Source organism: Salvelinus fontinalis, chromosome 33 (genome assembly GCF_029448725.1).
Source record: "Salvelinus fontinalis isolate EN_2023a chromosome 33, ASM2944872v1, whole genome shotgun sequence".
In the NCBI taxonomy this organism is placed as follows: domain Eukaryota; kingdom Metazoa; phylum Chordata; class Actinopteri; order Salmoniformes; family Salmonidae; genus Salvelinus; species Salvelinus fontinalis.
In genome coordinates, this window is record NC_074697.1 from 37,588,745 (window position 1) to 37,608,404 (window position 19,660).

The 19,660-nt window shown below is 43.2% G+C and overlaps 1 long non-coding RNA gene across 4 annotated transcripts in view; it reads right to left on the reverse strand.

The window, feature by feature from the left end:
• Window positions 1–19,660, reverse strand: part of LOC129832179 (uncharacterized) — an 89,662-nt gene that overhangs the window by 25,445 nt on the left and 44,557 nt on the right. For all 4 annotated transcript variants that reach the window (XR_008755883.1, XR_008755882.1, XR_008755881.1 and 1 more), the window contains one exon: window positions 11,360–11,436. This is a non-coding gene — a long non-coding RNA (uncharacterized LOC129832179). The remainder of the gene's footprint in view (window positions 1–11,359; window positions 11,437–19,660) is intronic.

Below are 19,660 nucleotides of genomic sequence, written 5' to 3' on the forward strand. Positions count from 1 at the left end.
ATTGCCGATGATGCGCGCGTGTATGTGTGTGTTTGTGCGACATGTACAGTATATGTTTTCATGCATGCATGTGTGTGTGTGAGCATGTACAGTATATGTTTTCATGCATGTGTGTGTGTGTATGTGCATGTGTGAATGCATATGGACTGGAATGTTTAAGTGTGTCCATATGTGTGTGTGTGCGTGTGTGGTATATACAGTATAACATAAGTGGTGCAGGGCAGCAGCAGAGCAGCAGCAGACGAGGGGAAGGCCAGTGGGTGGGAAGGCCAGTGGGTCTGACAGAAAACAGAGCAGCCAGGAAGAGGCAGTGCTGTGGCCTGGGGGGGTATGAGTGGTGTCCAGGGGGACAGATGGAGAAAACTGAGCAGCTCTCACTGGGAAACAATATGCAGTTTCATCTGGGGGAGACATTTTGCAGCTCTCTCTCAGAACCAGAGAGTCGACAGCACAAAGAGCTCCATTGTTTCTTCTGCAGCAACCTCACCGCTCTCAACTAGAGCAGCAGGGTCGAGGCTGCACAGGACCTGCCAGGGGCTGTTAGAACCTGCTCCCACTGTGTGTGTGCGTGTGTGTGTGTGTATATCGGTTTTCTTCAATATAATGTTTCATGCTAGTTCTCGGTCAGGATTATCGTACCGTTATAGTGCATTCAGAAAGAATTCAGACCCCTTGACTTTTAACACATTTTTTATACGTTACATACTTATTCTAAAATCGATTCAATTGTATTTTTTCCTCATCAATCTACACACAATAACCCATAATGACAAAGCAAAAAAAGGTTTCTAGAATTTTTGGCAAAAAATACAAATAAAAACTTAAATATCACATTTACATAAGTATTCAGACCCTTTACTCAGTGCTTTGTTGAAGCACCTTTGGCAACGATTACAGCCTTGAGTCTTCTTGGGTATGACACTACAAGCTCGACACACCTGTATTTGGGGAGTTTCTCCCATTCTTCTCTGCAGATCCTCTCAAGCTCTCCGTCAGGTTGGATGGGGAGCGTCTCTGCACAGCTAATTTAAGGTCTCTCCAGAGATGTTAGCTCTGGCTGGGCCACTCAAGGATATTCAGAGACTTGTCCTGAAAACACTTGTGCGTTGTCTTGGCTGTGTGCTTAGGGTCGTTGTCCTGTTGGAAGGTGAACCTTCGCCCCAGTCTGAGGTCCTGAGCGCTCTGGAGCAGGTTTTCATCAATGATCTCTTTGTATTTTGCTCCATTCTTCTTTCCCCCGATCCTGACTAGTCTCCCAGTCCCTGCCTCTGAAAAACATCCCACAGCATGATACTGCCACCACCATGCTTCACAGTAGGGATGGTGCCAAGTTTCCTCCCGAAGTGATAGTGACGCTTGGCATTCAGGCCAAAGAGTTCAATCTTGGTTTCATCAGACCAGAGTATCTTGTTTTTCATGGTCAGAGTCCTTTAGGTGCCTTTTGGCAAACTCCAAGTGGGCTGTCATGTGCCTTTTACTGAGGAGTGGCTTCCATCTGGCCACTCTATAAAGGCCTGATTGGTTGAGTGCTGCAGAGATGGTTGTCCTTCTGAAGGTTCTCCCATCTCCACAGAGGAACTCTGGAGCTCTGTCAGAGTGACCATCAGGTACTTTGCCATCTCCCTGACCAAGGCCCTTCTCCCCCGATTGCTCAGTTTGGCCAGGCAGCCAGCTCTAGGAAGAGTCTTGGTGGTTCCAAATGGCCACTATGTTCTTGGGGACCTTCAATGCTGCAGAAATGTTTTGGAACCCTTCCCCAGATCTGTGCTTCGACACAATCCTGTCTCAGAGCTCTACGGACAGTTTCTTCGACCTCATGGCTTGGTTTCTGCTCTGACATGTACTGTCAATTGTGGGACCTTATTTAGACAGGTGTGTGCCTTTCCAAATCATGTTTAATCAGTTGAATTTACCACAGGTGGACTCCAATCAAGTTGAAGAAACATCTCAAGGATGATCAATGGAAACAGGATGCACCTGAGCTCAATTTCAAGTCTCATAGCAAAGGGTCTGAATACTTATGTAAATAAGGTATTTCTGTTTTTTTAATCCATTTTAAAATAAGGCTGTAATGTAACAAAATGTGGAAAATGTTAAGGGGTCTGAATACTTTTCGAAGGTACTGTATCCGATGTTTTTTCTCTACTGTATAAATGGAAGCGAGTTCTAACACTGTACCACACACTGTATGTGGTTCTAATGTTTCATACAGGGATGTGTTTCAGCGGGTTGTGTCAGTATCAGATCATGAACAGTTAGGACAGATATGCCTCCCTCTGTCCGTCTATCGCTCTTTACCCTGCTTCACCCTCCATCACCGTCTCTCTCTAACACACACTTACAGTACTCGAGCACACACACACTCACACATACACGCACATTCCCACACTCACACACACAAGCACACACACACACACACACACACACACACACACACACACACACACACACACACACACACACACACACACACACACACACACACACACAAGCACACACACACACACACACACAAGCACACACACACACACACACACACACACACACACACACACACACACACACACACACACACACACACACACACACACACACACACACACACACACACACACACACAAGGCTACAGGACATAATGGAAAATCCTTTCATAAAGACGTGCAGGTCACATCCTGAGAGGATCCAGCAGAATTCTAGTTTATAATTCTCTGGCAGGCAGGCTCGGTCTGTGGAGAGAGGAGGGGAGGAGAGGTAGAGGGAGGAAAAGGAAGAAGAAGGGAGGGGTGGTGAGGTCAGGAGAGGGAGAGCGGGAGGGAATAGATAAGATCAAAGGCTGGATGAGAGAATTCTTCAAACTCAAGGGGCGATGAGAAAATTAAGAGACACGGAGGGCCGCGACTAATCAGCAGTCGGAAAATCCTAATGTTCCACTACCGGGTACGACCGTGCTCCCCGTAAAATGTAGAGAGACAAAGGCTTGCATCATTCAGTGAAGTCGAATTCCAATTTCAGAGAGGTGAAAACTAGTATGAGTGTAATAATGAAGGTGATTTGGTAAGCCACGGTAGTGTGTTGAGTAACCTTGTCTGAGACTTGTTGTTCGCTCCCCGAACTAATGCCTAGGCATGAGCTCAGCGAGCTAACAGAGTCAAATAATGAATACAAGCTATTCTTCAGTACATACAGAGGAAATCAAGGTTACTGCTTTCAATCATGGGTTGATAATTCTGTTTGATCAACTACTTTAGCAGGTGGGAAGTAGTTAGCTGTGTGTGTTAGGAACGGTGCGGTAGTGTTTAGCATGTTAGCTAACACCCGGTATTTTGTCCTCACCAACCAAGACCATGGTTTTGTCATTGTTGTTGGGGATTGAATCCCGGGTCGGCCTTAAGCATTTATCAGATTCCAAGAACGTGTACGCATCTGTACAGCACTGTTCTAGAATATCGAACCGTTGGCTTTCATACTTTACGAAGCAATTTCTCCAACCTTCACCCCATTCAAATGAATAGAAGATGCGTGTGCAGAACCCCACTGGTTGGGAATTTTGGGGATGTACAGGGTCAGGCTGTGAGGGGTCTCAGAGCAGTGTACTGTAGCTACAGTACAGTGCATTCGGAAAGTATTCCGACCACTTAACTTTTTCCACATTTTGTTATAGCCTTATTCTAAAATGGATTTAAAAAAAGTATAATCCATCAATCCACATACAATACCTCATATTGACAAAGCGAAAACAGGTTTTTATACATTTTAGCAAAAAATGTCAAATGCATGTGGAAAGGGTCAAGGGGTCTGAATACTTTCCGAATACACTGTACGTCACAATGGGCAACAGCCTATGGGGTGTCCGCATCTTTGGACTCAGCTTTGGACTCAACTGAATTACAGTTTACAGGCATGGCTTACTTCAGGGGTTCTCAAAGAAGGGTCCGCGGACCCCTTGGGGAGGTACTGCAGGGGGTCCGTGGTCAGTATATATATATAAAAAATATGAATTACATAAATGTTTTTATGAATATTACTAACAGCAACAGATTCCACTAATTTTGGCAAAGGTTTTGAAGTTTGTAATACAATACAACTTAATAATATTAAAGGAGCTATATATATAATTTTTTTACTTAACCTTTATTTAACTAGGCAAGTCAGTTAAGAACAAATTCTTATTTACAATGACGGCCTACCCCGGCCAAACCCAGACCAATTATGCACCGCCCTACCCCGCCCAATTACAGCCAGATGTGATACAGTCTCAGGGACAGGGATATTGGCTTCCACAGTACTCCACCAATAATAAATTGTTCAACTCAATAATTCTTATAGTCCAGTTAAAAATAATAATAACATCAATGCAATGTAATTTAAGCTTAAAAACTGTATTTCTTTATCCCTGCCTTATGGCAAAACAAAATGTAATTGCAGGATATTTGCTTTAAAGCTGTAACAATAAAATTGTAGAATTGGGAGAAAAAAATTGCTTGAAAACTGCAACATTTCTCTCCGATGCCAAAAGGCGGGCCTTTAACATGTTCCTTCCCAGGGTCCAAGACTTGGTTCATCCGGCCATGCACTGCCAAAGTCATAGTAGAACTCCTGGTATGCTATTTTTATCTCACTGGAGTTGTGTTCTGATTAACAGGGGTTCCCTGATGAATTTGCTATCACAAAAGGGTTCCCTAGACCCCAAAAGCTTCAGAACCCCTGGTCTACCTACCGTTACACTACCAGTGTCAACAATGTTTCAGGTCATGGTCTCTACTATTTATTTCCTTAAATTCTGATTCACTCATAACAAACATCAAACCTTTGGTAAGTGATGTAGACGCTAGACATGCCACACTCTTTGCCATTATTATCTGAATTAATAGTGTTTCCCTGACCACAGCATACCAAGTAGTTTGCAACATAAACCAATAAAACAATGACTGTATTGGGTATTAGGATTCTGAGTAGAAATGACAACCACATCCTCTGTCAAAAAGAAAAATGCAGACATTCTTGTTTTAAGAGGCAATGGAAGTCCCCCAGCTCTTATTGGGTAATGACAGATTATCAGATTCTCTGACTGCCCTCACACAGGCAGGCACTTAAACACACACACACACACACACACACACACACACACACACACACACACACACACACACACACACACACACACACACACACACACACACACACACACACACACACACACACACACACACACACACACACAGGGAACTGCACTGGTGGTCTTGCTATGGAGGCCTGGTAATGCACAGCACCATGCCAAGCCAGAAGAGAGAGTGCAGAGCTAGACGGATGCTATGAGGGGGAACAGATACAGTAGACTATATTACATTGAGCCATTTTTAAACTGACAAGTCAACAGCTGTTCCCATAGTAAAATCCTTCATCTGAAACATGCTCAGAACTGCTCTGTTGGATGTTATAATGCCAATAAAACGATGAGCACTAATCATAGTTGTTTTTTCTTTGTTTAATTATCTATTGTTGGAGCCTAGATATTGCTGCTTTGCAGAGGTTCGCCGCCATATCAGCGGTAACTATTCACAAAAGTTATGCATTAAAAGTTTGGTGCTTAACTTCTCTCATTAGGTTTCAATAACACATTTTTCACTTTGCCAGGTTCATTAAAGCCTCTCAAAAATATTCAAAATGTGCCATCGTACATTTAATCTCCAAACAACACTGCTGCTACTCTCTGTTATTATCATCTATGCATAGTCACTTTAATAACTCTACCTACATGTACATATTACCTCAATTACCTCAACTCTGTACCGGTACCCCCTGTATATAGCCTCGCTATTGTTATTTTACTGCAGCTCTTTAATTATTTGTTACTTCTATTCTGTAATTTTTTTAACGTATTTTTCTTAAAACTGCATTGTTGGTTAAGGGCTTGTAAGTAAGCATTTCACTGTAAGGTCTACTACACCTGTTGTATTCGGCGCATGTGACAAATACAATTTGATTTGATTTGAGATCCATGGCTCCCTGTAACCAGCTCCTCTCTGTTACCATTTCGAAGGCTCTCTCTAATTCCCTTTCTCTCTTCCTCTCTTTTCATTCTCTCTCCTCCTCTCTCTCTTGCTCTCATTCCCTCACTCCCCCCTCTCTCTTCCACCCTCTTTCTCTCTCTGCCACAAAACACAGTCAGCTCTTATTGGCTGATAGTATGTCTCGAACCACGCCAATATTCCCTGACTCATGCGTGGGTATTGGCTGGCGCTGGCTCAGCTAATGGCAGGTGAGGCAGTAGCGCTGTGCTGTGCTGTTGTGTGCCACTTAATCAATGCCCTGCAGAAGTGCCAGACAGCTCAGCACTGGCAGCTCCCTCTGAGTTGGGCATGGCTAACCTTCTGGAGCCAGCAGCGCTGGGGAGGGCATGGCATTTCTACACACAAACACGCGCATACACGTGGACACACACATACACATTAGTGGTGGACGCACACACGCACAGGGGCAAGCACACACCTAACCCCTTCCTCTTCAAAACACCCCGCCCCCCCCCCCCCCAAACCCCACATCAGCTCTAGTGGTGTTGTCGGGTACAGACAGCGTATGCCAGGCTGGTCTGACGTACCCTACAACCCACGTCGCCCATCCTTCCTTGGATCAGGGACAACATCCAAGATGCCATCTCTCTCTCTCTCTAGCAGCTGCGGTAGCCATGAGCTGCAGTAAACAGTGGCTCTAGGCCCTAGACTGAAAACCCCTCAGCTTAAAGCTTTCAGCATTATCTCTGTAACCCCAAAGCAATTTGCTAGAGGCACTTGGCCTTTCCCGCCATCATCAAAATGTATTCCTGGCACCAGGTCTTTATCCCACTTCTCTCTCTTTCTACGAGGTGCTGCTGGGCTTTAACCTTGCAATGACCCCTCCTCCTCCGCACCAGGTTAATGCCTGGGATTGTTTGCCACGCTCATTCAGTCAAAGCCTTTCAAGCGTTCATCTGCTCAATTCATTGTTCATTTACAAAGAATTGTAATGGATGTTTGTGGTTGCAAGTGTTGTAGACGACATGTACTTGAGGCTGGTTAGTGGGAGATGCCAAAAACAATAAACAGACTGCATTTATAAATGATAAATGATGAATACTAAATGTATAGGACTGGTCCAGCTGCTGCTGTCAGGGGCAGCAGGCAAACTCTGCTGGTGTTAGTATTGTGTGTTGGTACAGGGATTGTGTTATCACTCTCAAATAACATCCCCGCAATGAGGAATATCATTATACAGTACTTGTGGTTTGGTATGGTAATGGACATACACAACACGACCAAAAGTTTGTAGACACTTGTTCGTCGAACATCTCATTCCAAAATCATGGGCATTAATATTCCCATTAATATTCCCACTCTTCTGGGAAGGCTTTCCACTAGAAGTTGGTACATTGCTGCAGGGACTTGCTTCCATTCAGCCACAAGAGCATTAGTGAGGTTGGGCACTGATGTTGGGCGATTAAGCTTGGGTTGGTGTTCCAATTCATCCCAAAGGTGTTCAATGGGGTTGAGGTCAGGGCTCTGTGCAGGCCAGTCAAGTTCTTCCACAACGATCTCGAAAATCCATTTCTGTATGGACCTCGATTTGTGCACAGGGTCATTGTCATACTGAAACAGGAACGGGCCTTCCCCAAACTGTTGCCACAAAAATGGAAGCACAGAATCATCAAGAATGTCATTATATGCTGTAGCGTTAAGATTTCCCTTTATTGGAACTAAAGAGCCTGAAACATGAAAAACAGCCCAAGATCATTACTCCTCCTCCACCAAACTTTACAGTTGGCACTATGCATTGGGGTAGGTAGCGTTCCGCTGGCATCCATCGAACCCAGATGTGTCCGTCGGACAGCCAGATAGTGAAGCGTGATTCATCACTCCAGAGAACACGTTTCAACTACTCCAGAGTCCAATGGCGGTGAGCTTTACACCACTCCAACCCAGCAATGCTTGGCATTGAGCATGGTGATCTTAGGCTTGTGTGCGCCTGCTCGGCCATGGAACCCCATTTCATGAAGCTCCCGACGAACAGTTCTTGTGCTGTCGTTGCTTCCAGAGGCAGTTTGGAACTCGGAAGTGAGTGTTGCAACCAAGGACAGACGATTTTTACGTGCTTCAGCACTCGGGGGTCCAGTTCTATGAGTTTGAGTGGCCTACTGTACCACTTCACAGCTGAGCCATTGTTGCTCTTAGACCAGGGATCATCAACTATATTTAACTGCGGATGGTCGGGGGGCCGGAACATAATTACTAATAATTTGTAGACTGCAAATTGACCGCAAGGAGCTCAAGCAGATATAATGATTGACTAAAACATTCTCATTTCAAACCTTGCTTACAACCCATATGTGAGAATGCTGTTCATTGACTACAGATCAGCGTTCAACACCATTGTACCCACAAAGCTCATCACTAAGCTAAGGACCCTGGGACTAAACACCTCCCTCTGTAACTGGACCCTGGACTTCCTGACGGGCAACCCCCAGGTGGTAAGGGTAGACAACAACACATATGCCACGCTAATCCTCAACACGGGGGCCCCTCAGGGGTGCGTGCTTAGTCCCCTCCTGTACTCCCTGTTCACCCACGACTGAGTGGCCAAGCACGACTCCAACCCCATCATTAAATTTGCCGATGACACTAGGCTGTAGGTAGCCTTGTGGTTAGAGCATTGGGCCAGTAACCAAAAGGTTGCTGGATCAAATCCCCGAGCTGACAAGGTAAAAATCTGACTTGCCTACTTAAAGAAAGGTTATATTTTAAATAAAATGTAAAAACTATGGTACTGTAGGCCTGATCACTGACAACGATGAGACAGCCTATAGGAAGGAGGTCAGAGACCTGGCAGTGTGGTGCCAGGACAACAACCTCTCCCTCAACGTGAACAAGACAAAGGGGATGATCGTGTACAACAGGAAAAGGAGGGCTGAACACGCCACCATTCACATCAACGGGGCTGTAGTGGAGCGGGTCGAGAGTTTCAATTTCCTTGATGTCCACATCACCAATGAACTATCATGGTCCAAACACACCAAGACAGTCGTGAAGAGGGCACAACAACACCTTTTCCCCCTCAGGAGACTGAAAAGATTTGGCATGGGTCCCCAGATCCTAAAAAAGTTCTACAGCTGCACCATTGAGAGCTTTCTGACCGATTGCATCACCGCTTGGTACGGCAACTGCTCTGCATCCGACCGTAAGGCGCTACAGAGGGTAGTGCCTACAGCCCAGTACACACATGGGCCAAGCTTCCTGCCATCCAGGACCTATATACTAGGCGGTGTCAGAGGAAGGCCCAAAAAATAGTGAAAGACTGCAGTCACCCAAGTCATAGACTGTTCCCTCTGCTACCGCGCACGGCAAGCTGTACCGGAGCGCCATGTTTAGGTCCAAAAGGCTCCTTACCAGCTTCTACGCCAAGTTTTTACACTGCTGTTACTCTGTGTTTATTATCTATGCATAGTCAGTCACTTTACCCCTACCTACACAAACAAATGACCTCGACTAACCTGTACCCCCGCACATCGACTCGGTACCAGTACCCCTGTATATAGCCCAGTTATTGTTATTTTATTGTGTTACTTTTATTTCATTTTTTACATTAGTTTATTTAGTAAATATTTTCTTAACTCTATTTCTTGAACTGCGTTGTTGGTTAAGGGCTTGTAAGTAATAATTTCACGGTAAGGTCTACACTTGTTGTATTCGGTGCATGTGACAAATACAATATTATTTTATTTGATCATGTGTATCTCTATTATGCGTGGGAATACTTGGGAACAGATTTCTTAAATTAAAATCACTTGGAGCTGATTTCCTAGTGTTTTTATGGTCTTTTATGACCAACTTTTTTTAATTGTATTTTTTGCTCAGAAAACTTGGGGGGCCAAATAAAACCACACGCGGATAAAAACAAACCTGTGACGGTGCCACGTTGAAAGTCACTGAGCCCTTCAGTAAGGCCATTCTACTGCCAATGTTTGGCTGTGTGCTCGATTTTATACACCGGTCAGCCGAATCCACTCATTTGAAGGGGTGTCCACATACTTTTGTATATATAGAATATGTGTGTGTCTATGTGCATGTCTGTGTGTGTGTGCAAGTGTGTGCGTGTGCATGTGCATGTGTGTGTGCAAGCGTGCGTGCATGCATGCCTACGTCTATGCATGTGCTTGTGTGCTGAAGAGTGAATGTGCATACGCAAGTGTGTATTTTCTGTGCATGCATGTGTGCGAGAGTGCATGCATGCATGCATGTGCTCGTGTGTGTGTGCGTGTGTGTGTGTCTATACATGTGCCATGGGAAGGCTGTCGGTGGCAGCTGTTGTATTCATAGGCTGATGACCACAGAGAGGGAATAGCTGCAGCAGCTGAACAGGGCTGAGAGGAAGACAGGAGACACTGAGGGAGGAGGCCCAGACCCTTCACTGTGTTTGTTTACCATCTCAGTAGACCGTTCAAGGTACATTCCAGCAGGGTGGCGAGCTCCAAGGACGGCTCCAATACAGATTCTACAGGTACACTTGAAATGCGGTTTGGTAAAAGTAGCCTTTTGAGAAGTGTATCTTGGTCCAAAGAAACGTTTGATTTCAATAATTTTAACATTCTGTCATAAAGAGCACATGTTCAACTTAATACAAACACGTTTCCCATCTTGAAAGGTCAAATAAAAAAATACTATAGTAATTGTCTATTAAGTGCCAAATAAAGTTACAGGGTTGACGATTTCATCTTAAATCAGTCATAAATCCCCTTGTGACAGGGGGAATGGAAGCTTGTAGCAGGGAGTAGCAATTGAATGCAAGCTTCACAATTGTTAAAACGTTTCTAGCCTGTCTATCTATGGGTAACAGGGTAGACGTGTTCTGCCACAAAACACCAGAAAATGTCCAAAAAGAGTAGAACCAGCTCACCTGCTTTTACACTATGATTTGATTTTTAGATGTTCAATGTTTCTTTAAAAAAATATTTTTTATATTTCACCGTTTTAAAAAGAGAGTTCAGTTCACGCAACAGGGTTGACCTTAAAATCAGTGACAGACGTAAATGAATCACTAATCACATTAAATAAATAATACTCTTCAGAAATGACTTAGTCAAAGCAACAAAAAAAAGAGGGCTTTATAAGGTTGTGGTTAAGTGAGTTCAAATCCTGAAGTCACAGAGGGTGCGCAGAGGGAAATGTAAAAATGCAGAATTCTTTAATCACATTTCAAAAGTTGTGAATTCTCCAGGGCACTTAATTTAATATAGCAGGGTTTTAAAATAAATATTGGTGCACAGTTTCTACTTAAAATATCAAAAGGGACGCTTTTCGTGGAACGACCCAGCTAAGAATACTCTACTCACAGTCCAGAAGTGGTGCTAATGATCTTGTGAGGCTGCTCTCTTCCGCTCATGGCTTCTGTGGATACTGTCTCTGGTTCCTGAAAGACACACAACATGAAACAAGCATATATCTTATCATCATGCATGTTGATATATACTGAGTGTACAAAACATTAAGAATACCTGCTCTTTCCATGACAGACTGCCCCGGTTAATCCAAGTGAAGCTATGATTCCTTATTGTTGTCACTTGTTAAATCCACTTCAATCAGTGTAGATGAAGGGGAGGAGACAGGTTAAAGAAAGATTTTTAAGCCATGAAACAATTCAGACATGGATTGTGTATGTGTACCATTCAGAGTGAATGGGGAAGACAAAATATTTAAGTGTCTTTGAATGGGGTATGGTAGGAGCCAGGCACACCGGTTTGTGTCAAGAACTGCAATGCTGCAGGGTTTTTCACGCTCAACAGTTTCCCGTTTGTATCAAGAATGGTCCACCACCAAAAGGACATCCAGCCAACTTGACAAAACTGTGGGACGCATTGGAATCAACCCCTTGTGCCCCGATGAATCGAGGCTGTTCTGAGGGCAAAAGGGGGTGCAACTCAATATTAGGAAGGTGTTCCTAATGTTTGGTATTCTCAGTGTATATGGCATAAAGGGAGTAAGACAGATGAGCAGTATCTGTTTTCATACACTTCTCCCTTGATGCTTCACTAGTTTCAGTCTATGCACAAAACTGCTGAATCACATTCAGAGAGAAGGTGGTTTACACAGTGTACTCATTTCAATAGAGGAAAAACAGATGCTGTCAAATATGATCTTCACATTGACAGAGTGTACATTTCATAAAACAGTTCTGATGCTAATAATCATTGTTGTAAATGATTGTTGCATGACACACTACATTCTCGACTACATTAGGCAGCCACGATGTAGAACGCCTATCATCTTTATTGTAGTAATTACAACCCAAAGAAAAATGCAATTTCGTTCATTCCTGGCATGTTGCATATTCCTGGAAAAATCTGTGAATCCTTCAAAGGGGAAATTCTAATTTGGAATGTTTTTCTCTGTACATTTCTCAAGACGAGTAGTCTATTCTGGGCACCGCTTCAAAAACACAGAGAAAACAAAACCTCTCTCTCTGAATTAGCCGGCGGTTCCTTTTATTGGAGTGGATTCTGTTCTAATTTTAAAGCCTTTTGTAATAAAAGGTCTTAATTATTACCTTGAATTCCAAGTAGCAGCGGCGTAACCAGAGAGCTATTACACTGAGGCTCCTACTGGGCGTCCATTAGCCAATAGCCATGTACTACACCGCTAGTCTTCCACTAGACAGCCTCTCTGCTTTACTGACGGCCTCTGCATGTTCCCTCCCAGCCTACCTGGTAACACAGGTAATCAAAGTAGCAGTTAATGCCATGTACTTTGAGTTAATGTCTATAGCGGTGTTGTGTAATTATGTGTGGCCTGGTCATGACTCAGACACGGCTTGACTGTCAACAGTAGAGCGCTCCTCTGTCTGGACTAGAAGACACAGCCACCAGTGTTAGATGTAAGGTAATGTGTAATGGTTATGTATACCAGAGCAGGTAATGATGTCATACTGACTGTAGGGTAAACAGGGAAAGGGGGGAAATAATGAGTATTTAAGGAACATTTTAACTGTGAATGTGTGTGTTCTGTAGATCACCACTGGTATAACAGCTTGTCAACCTGATTGTATCCTAAATGGTACCCTATTCCCTATATTGCAGTACTTTTGACCACAGCCCTAAACAAAGTACACTACAGTATATAGGCAAGGGAATAGGGTTCCATTTCAGACAAAACCCCTGTCCCAATTTGTGGGTGGTGAGGACTGAGGGACTGAGGGTGAGGATGGCTCCATTCTGAAGCCGGGGTGTAATGCAGTCATCATGGGGGCTGTGAGAGATGTCAATATGAGATATGTTTTTTTGTGTGTCCTCAAATGACCCAATGTCCCACTCTCCTCTCTGCCTCTCTTTCTCCACTCCACCCTCCCTATCTTCGTCGCCTTCCCTCGTTCCCGACTCCTAGTATCGCTCCACTTAATTCTCCATCCTTTCTGCCAACCTTCCACCTCTGTTTCTCCTCAGCATCTCTTCTATCAGAGGTTTCCACACCTCCACCCCCGTCTATCACTCATCACTATCCAATGAGTGTCAAACATAGGGGCTCCAATCCAGCCCGAGGGTGGTTAGATTTAAAAAAATATATATTTATATACTGTACTGTATATATTTTTTGGGGGGGAAACAAACTCAATATACTTTAAAATGAATCACTGAAATGAAAGCTAGTTAGGGAGTATCGAAAATTCCAAAAACTATGTATAGAATATCAGTTTTTTGCTAATGTTGATGGCAAGGAAATATAACCAATTTTCAGTGGGGCCCTCCAGACCTCGTTGAAGACCGAATGTGGTCTGCGGGGCAAAATGAGTTCGACACCCCTATCTTTTATAGGACACCCACCCAGAGCACAAAGCTATAGCTAGCTTGTAGCTACCTTCAGGCTGGTACCTTCCTTTCCTCTCCCTCTGCTACAGTATTCAGATTCATCACATCCTTTAAAATATCCCAAAAAATGTATTTACATTCTCAAATATATTTGATCTATAAAAATACATAGGCTAATACAGACATACCTGTACCCCCCACCCCACCTTCTATCGCTCTCTCACTCTCTGCCTGATGGAGGGAGGGTGGGGTAATCCACACTAGTTGCCATGACACCAGACAGCACTTGCTCAGTGAAGGCTCTCTGCTTCCTCTCTGCTCTATTTCCCCTGAGCCTTTCACAGAGGAGTGAGTGTGTGTGTGTGTCTGTTTGTTTATGTGAGTGTGTGTGAGTGCTCTCCCTGTATATAGCTCCATTCTTGTGTATTAAATTACTATTTTTATTTTATTCAAATTTTTTTTAAACTTGTTGGGAAGGGCTCATAAGCAAGCATTTCACAGTAAAGTCTACACCTGTTGTAATTCGGCGCATGAGGCAAATATAATTTGATTTGTGTGTGTGTGTGTGTGTGTGTGTGTGTGTGTGTGTGTGTGTGTGTGTGTGTGTGTGTGTGTGTGTGTGTGTGTGTGTGTGTGTGTGTGTGTGTGTGTGTGTGTGTGTGTGTGTGTGTGCGTGTGTGTGTGTGAGACAGAGTGAATCAGAATGAGAATGCATGTCACCCATATAGAGGGACAGAAGGACAGAATTATGTCACTTGTATGTACAATGCCGACAGAAAGTAGTCATACCCCTTGACTTATTCCACATTTTTCTCACTCATCTACACACAACACCCCATAATGACAAAGTGAAAACATGTTTTTAGAAATGTTTTCAAATGTATTGAAAATTAAATATTCACACCCGAGCAAATAATTGTAGAAGCACCATTGACGGCAACTACAGCTGTGAGTCTTTTTGGGTAAGTCTCTAAGAGCTTTGCACACCTGGATTGTACAATATTTGATCATTATTCTTTTAAAACTTCTCAATCAAGCTCTGTCAAGTTGATTGTTGAGTATTGCTGGACAGCCATTTTCAGGTTTTGCCATAGATTTTCAAACCAATTTAAGTTAAAACTATAACCAGGTCACTTAGGAACATTCAATGTCGCCTTGGTAAGCAACTCGCCCAGTGTCTGTTGCAAAACAGACTGAACCAGGTTTTCCTCTAGGATTTTGCCTGTGCTTATAGCTGTATTCTGTTTATTTTTGTCCTGAAAAACTCCCTAGTCCTTCCCGATGACGAGCATACCCATAACATGATGCAGTCACCACCATGCTTGAAAATATGAAGAGTGTTACTCAGTGATGTGTTGTGTTGAATTTGCCCCAAACATAACACTTTGTATTCAGTACAAAAATGTCTTTCCCACATTATTGCAGTATTTAAGTGCTTTGTTGTAAACAGGATGCATGTTTTGGAATTCTATTCTATACAGGCTTCCTTTGTTTCACTCTGTTATTTAGCTTAGTATTGTGGAGTAACTACAATGTTTTCTCATATCACAAACATTAAACTCTGTAACTGTTTTTAAATCATCATTGGTCTCATGGTGAAATCCCAGAGCAGTTTCCTTCCTCTCCAGCAACTGAGTGACTGGGTGTATTGATACACAATCTAAAGCCTAATTAATCATTTCCCCATGCTCAAACGGATATTCAGCATCTGCTTTTTTTTATACACATTTATGCCTCGAAGAAGGTGCCCTTCTTTGCGAGGCATTGAAAAACCCTCCTGGTCTCTATGGTTGAATCTGTGCTTGAAATTCAATACTCGACTGAGGGACCTTACAGATATTTGTATGTGTGGGGTACAGAGATGGGGTAGTCATAAAAAAAAATGATGTTAACATTTATTATTGAACATGGAATGAGTCCTTGCAACTTATTATGCGGTTAAGGGGTGTGAATACTTTTTGACGTCACTGTATGTCATTCACAAGGGAGGTAATTCCGAGACCCCAGTTAAATGCACATAAATGGAATGGAATTCCCTTTTAATGCACTTTTCTCTCTAAGCGTATATATATCTTTTTTGAGGGTTGAATTTTACCCCCCTTTTTCACCCCAATTTTGTGGTATCCAATTGTTGGTAGTTACCATCTTGGCTCATCGCTACAACTCCCGTATGGGCTCGGGAGAGACGAAGGTCGAAAGCCATGCGTCCTCCGAAACACAACCCAACCAAGCCGCACTGCTTCTTGACACAATACCCATCCAACCCGGAAGCACCAATGTTTCGGAGGAAACACCGTGCACCTGGTGACCTTGGTTAGCGCGCACTGCGCCCGGCACGCCACAGGAGTCGCTGGTGCACGATGAGACAAAGATATCCCTACCGGCCAAACCCTCCCTAACCCGGACGACGCTAGGCCAATTGTGCGTCGCCCCACGGACCTCCCGGTCACGGCCGGCTGCGACAGAGCCTGGGCGCGAACCCAGAGTCTCTGGTGGCACAGCTAGCGCTGCGATGCAGTGCCCTAGACCACTGCGCCACCCGGGAGGCCCTCTAAGCGTATTCTGACCTTGATCTTAAACTCCACGAGAAAATCTGTTGGCCAGCAAGTGGGAGGGTTTTCAGGGGTTGTAGTCAGCGCAAGCGAACCATGCCTGCAAAGCCCGTTATGCACCTGCATAAGATAAGTGTGAATAACAACTATCTGGAAGTGTGTAGGAAAAACGTGTGTAGGAAAAGCGTCTGAATCGGGCCCAAGGTAAATAATAATACCCTTAACGTTTCGTGCATCGGATGCAGCACACAGGGAAAATGTATCATGAATAAAGTACAATGCCATATTACTTAAACACCATGTAACAAGCCTCTCTTGAAACAATGTGTGTAATCATGCTCATCCCATTTACAGTAATGCAGACAACATGCTTAACAGTAAGGGGCCGATTCCGACTTAGGAAATGTTCGCCTTTCCTAGGCATTTCTCAGATTAATATCTTATGCAGGTGAGTAACGGGCTTTGCAGGCGTGGTTCCCCTGGTGCGCGCTGAATACATTTAATTCAACTGCTGAAAACCCTCCCACTTACTGGCCAACAGATTTTCTTGTGGAGTTTTCAGTACATTTATCTTAACCCATCCTTTAATATACAATGTACATTAATTCATTTTGTCAACAGACTAGAATACATTGAGAGAAGGGTTCAGAAAGTAGGGATCAATGAAAGAATGCCATTAATGCGTCTTCGTCTCCGTTTCAGCACCAAATGGTAGATTAATAAATACTCTGATTTTGTAGATTATTTACGCCCATTTCCAAAGTTAAAAGTTGTGTCTATATCCTCTTTTTAGTCTTGTTAAATGTTTTTAGAATGTAAGTTTTTCATGAAATATTGGAAGGTGAAAAAAAAGTGTACAATAGAGGTTGAACAATAGTCCTATAAATCTACCCTAATTCTGACTAATTATGGAACTGTACGAACCATATGCCAGGCTCCAGGTTTAACCTGCTATGTGTGGTCTGTTCCATAATGATTCTAATAGGCTACATGTCCTAAATTACTGTACAGCGTTAGCCTAATATGATCCAGTAATGCTAGTGACCCTCAGGAACTAACTACACAGACGTGACAGAGGAAAGAAAGGTCAATGGAATGATGTGAAATGTAAGCTACAAATTGAAGAAAACTAACACTAACTAACACATGTGGGTATTACTGACCGTGGCTCCCGATAGTGGCTAATATTTAATATGATAAAAATTGTACAGTAAAATGGAGAAAACCCGCATATATAATTAAAACATTCTAAAGCGCATGCATCAACTTGGCAGGTTCAGCACAACAGAAGCCTATAGCTTGGGTGTCCAAATTTCATCCACGCAAATTATGAGGGCACACAATTAGAATTCTGAATAATGGCACATCTATTTATAGCCTACTTAACTGTGGAAAAGGGGCCCAATACATGTCATGTTGATATGATTCTCAGTTTGTGTCCATGTGGCTGGTTTCACATTAATCTCCAGGTATCATAAGGAAAAATGATCTAAAACAATTACTATGTGTATTTACAATCCCCTTCTTCAAATGAATTACCCAGCTCTTATCACTAGCTCTTATCACCAGCTCTTATCACCAGCTCTTATCACCAGCTCTTATCACCAGCTCTTATCACCAGCTCTTATCACCAGCTCTTATCACCAGCTCTTATCACCAGCTCTTTTCACCAGCTCTTTTCACCAGCTCTTATCACCAGCTCTTATCACCAGCTCTTATCACCAGCTCTTATCACCAGCTCTTATCACCAGCTCTTATCACCAGCTCTTATCACCAGCTCTTATCACTAGCTCTTATCACCAGCTCTTATCACCAGCTCTTATCACCAGCTCTTATCACTAGCTCTGATCTTATCAACTTATAAATGATAGTGCATGGAGAATGCTGTTATTTCTTTTTGAAAAAATTAAGTAGATGCTTTTCCCAATTGGAACCGGCAGGTTTGCTCGACCTTGCGAGTGAGGTCAGAATACGGCGTATCTGTAGACAACTCCGCCACACCTTCATTTCTTAGATCTCCAAACCGAATTAATAGAGTGTGAATAGCAAGTTATTTTCAGCTTAAGTTCAAGGTCAGACTACACATAGAGAGAAAAGTGCATAAAATGGGAATGATGTTCAATTTAGTCACACTTAACTATGAGTGCAGAACAGCTTGTATCTAGACTGTCGACAGTATCTCTCCCTCCCCACTCTCTCACTCCCTCTCCCCCTCTTTGTCTTCCCCCTCACCCCCCCCCCCTCTCTGTGTCCTCCACCGACTCCTAGCTAATAAAACCGTCCACTCTAGCTAGCTTCCCATCCATCCCAAGGCTCCAAACCTGATGAATAATTTAGCAGTCTATATTTCCAGCCATCTGGTTCTCTTTGCCTGCCCATCAGTCCTCCTAGTCTACGGTCACTGGGTGCTTGCATTGGCTTCAAACGTGCACATACATATTCACACCCATAGACATGTACAGTACATAGGTACATTCATATACATTGACATACATATTCATACTCAGTGTTAATATGCATAATTTATTTTAAATGGTGTGCTTCTCATTCGCATAGCCGCAATACAAGGAATCCCGGTGTTAAAGGTTTGAGGAGGAAGGTAGCCACAGATAATTATAATGACAAAGCCATGACAGCCATGTCATGAATAATTATGGTATATTTGTATGGATTTACTATACTTCTGTGAAGTAGCTGATTTTTACTCAACATGCAACAAAAGTTCAACTTAAGGGAAATGTACAAGTGCAACAATCATAACTTTCCCTCTGTAAGAAAATCAAAAGGAATCTCTGTCATATGATCACCTTAAAACTATATTGACGTGAACCAAATTATACCGAAAAGGAACACATTCACCACTCCTAATGCCACTTTCTGGTCATGAACCTGTTGCACTGGCTAACAACCACCAGCAGAGGACAGAGTAACCCCTCTGTCCACTTTAACAAATGATTCTCCAGAGAGGACCATGCCAGGTTAAACGCTATAAAAAAAAAACTGGATTAGGCTTCTGATCAGTCAGGTTCACGATGACAACAACAATCATAATCTAAAAGCATAATTACATACAATTTGACAATGACACAGCACATGGTCTTGAGCAAATAAAACTGGCGGACATCTTGAAATGACGGTTTAGATAGGGTTGCTGTGCTGTGCTGAGGTTTTGCTTACAGAAAAAGATCATGTGAGAAAAATCACATGATGGGAAAATCTGGGATCTTTCCCTCTTTACATCCCTCCCTCCATCCCTCTCTACAGCCATCCCTCTTTACATTCC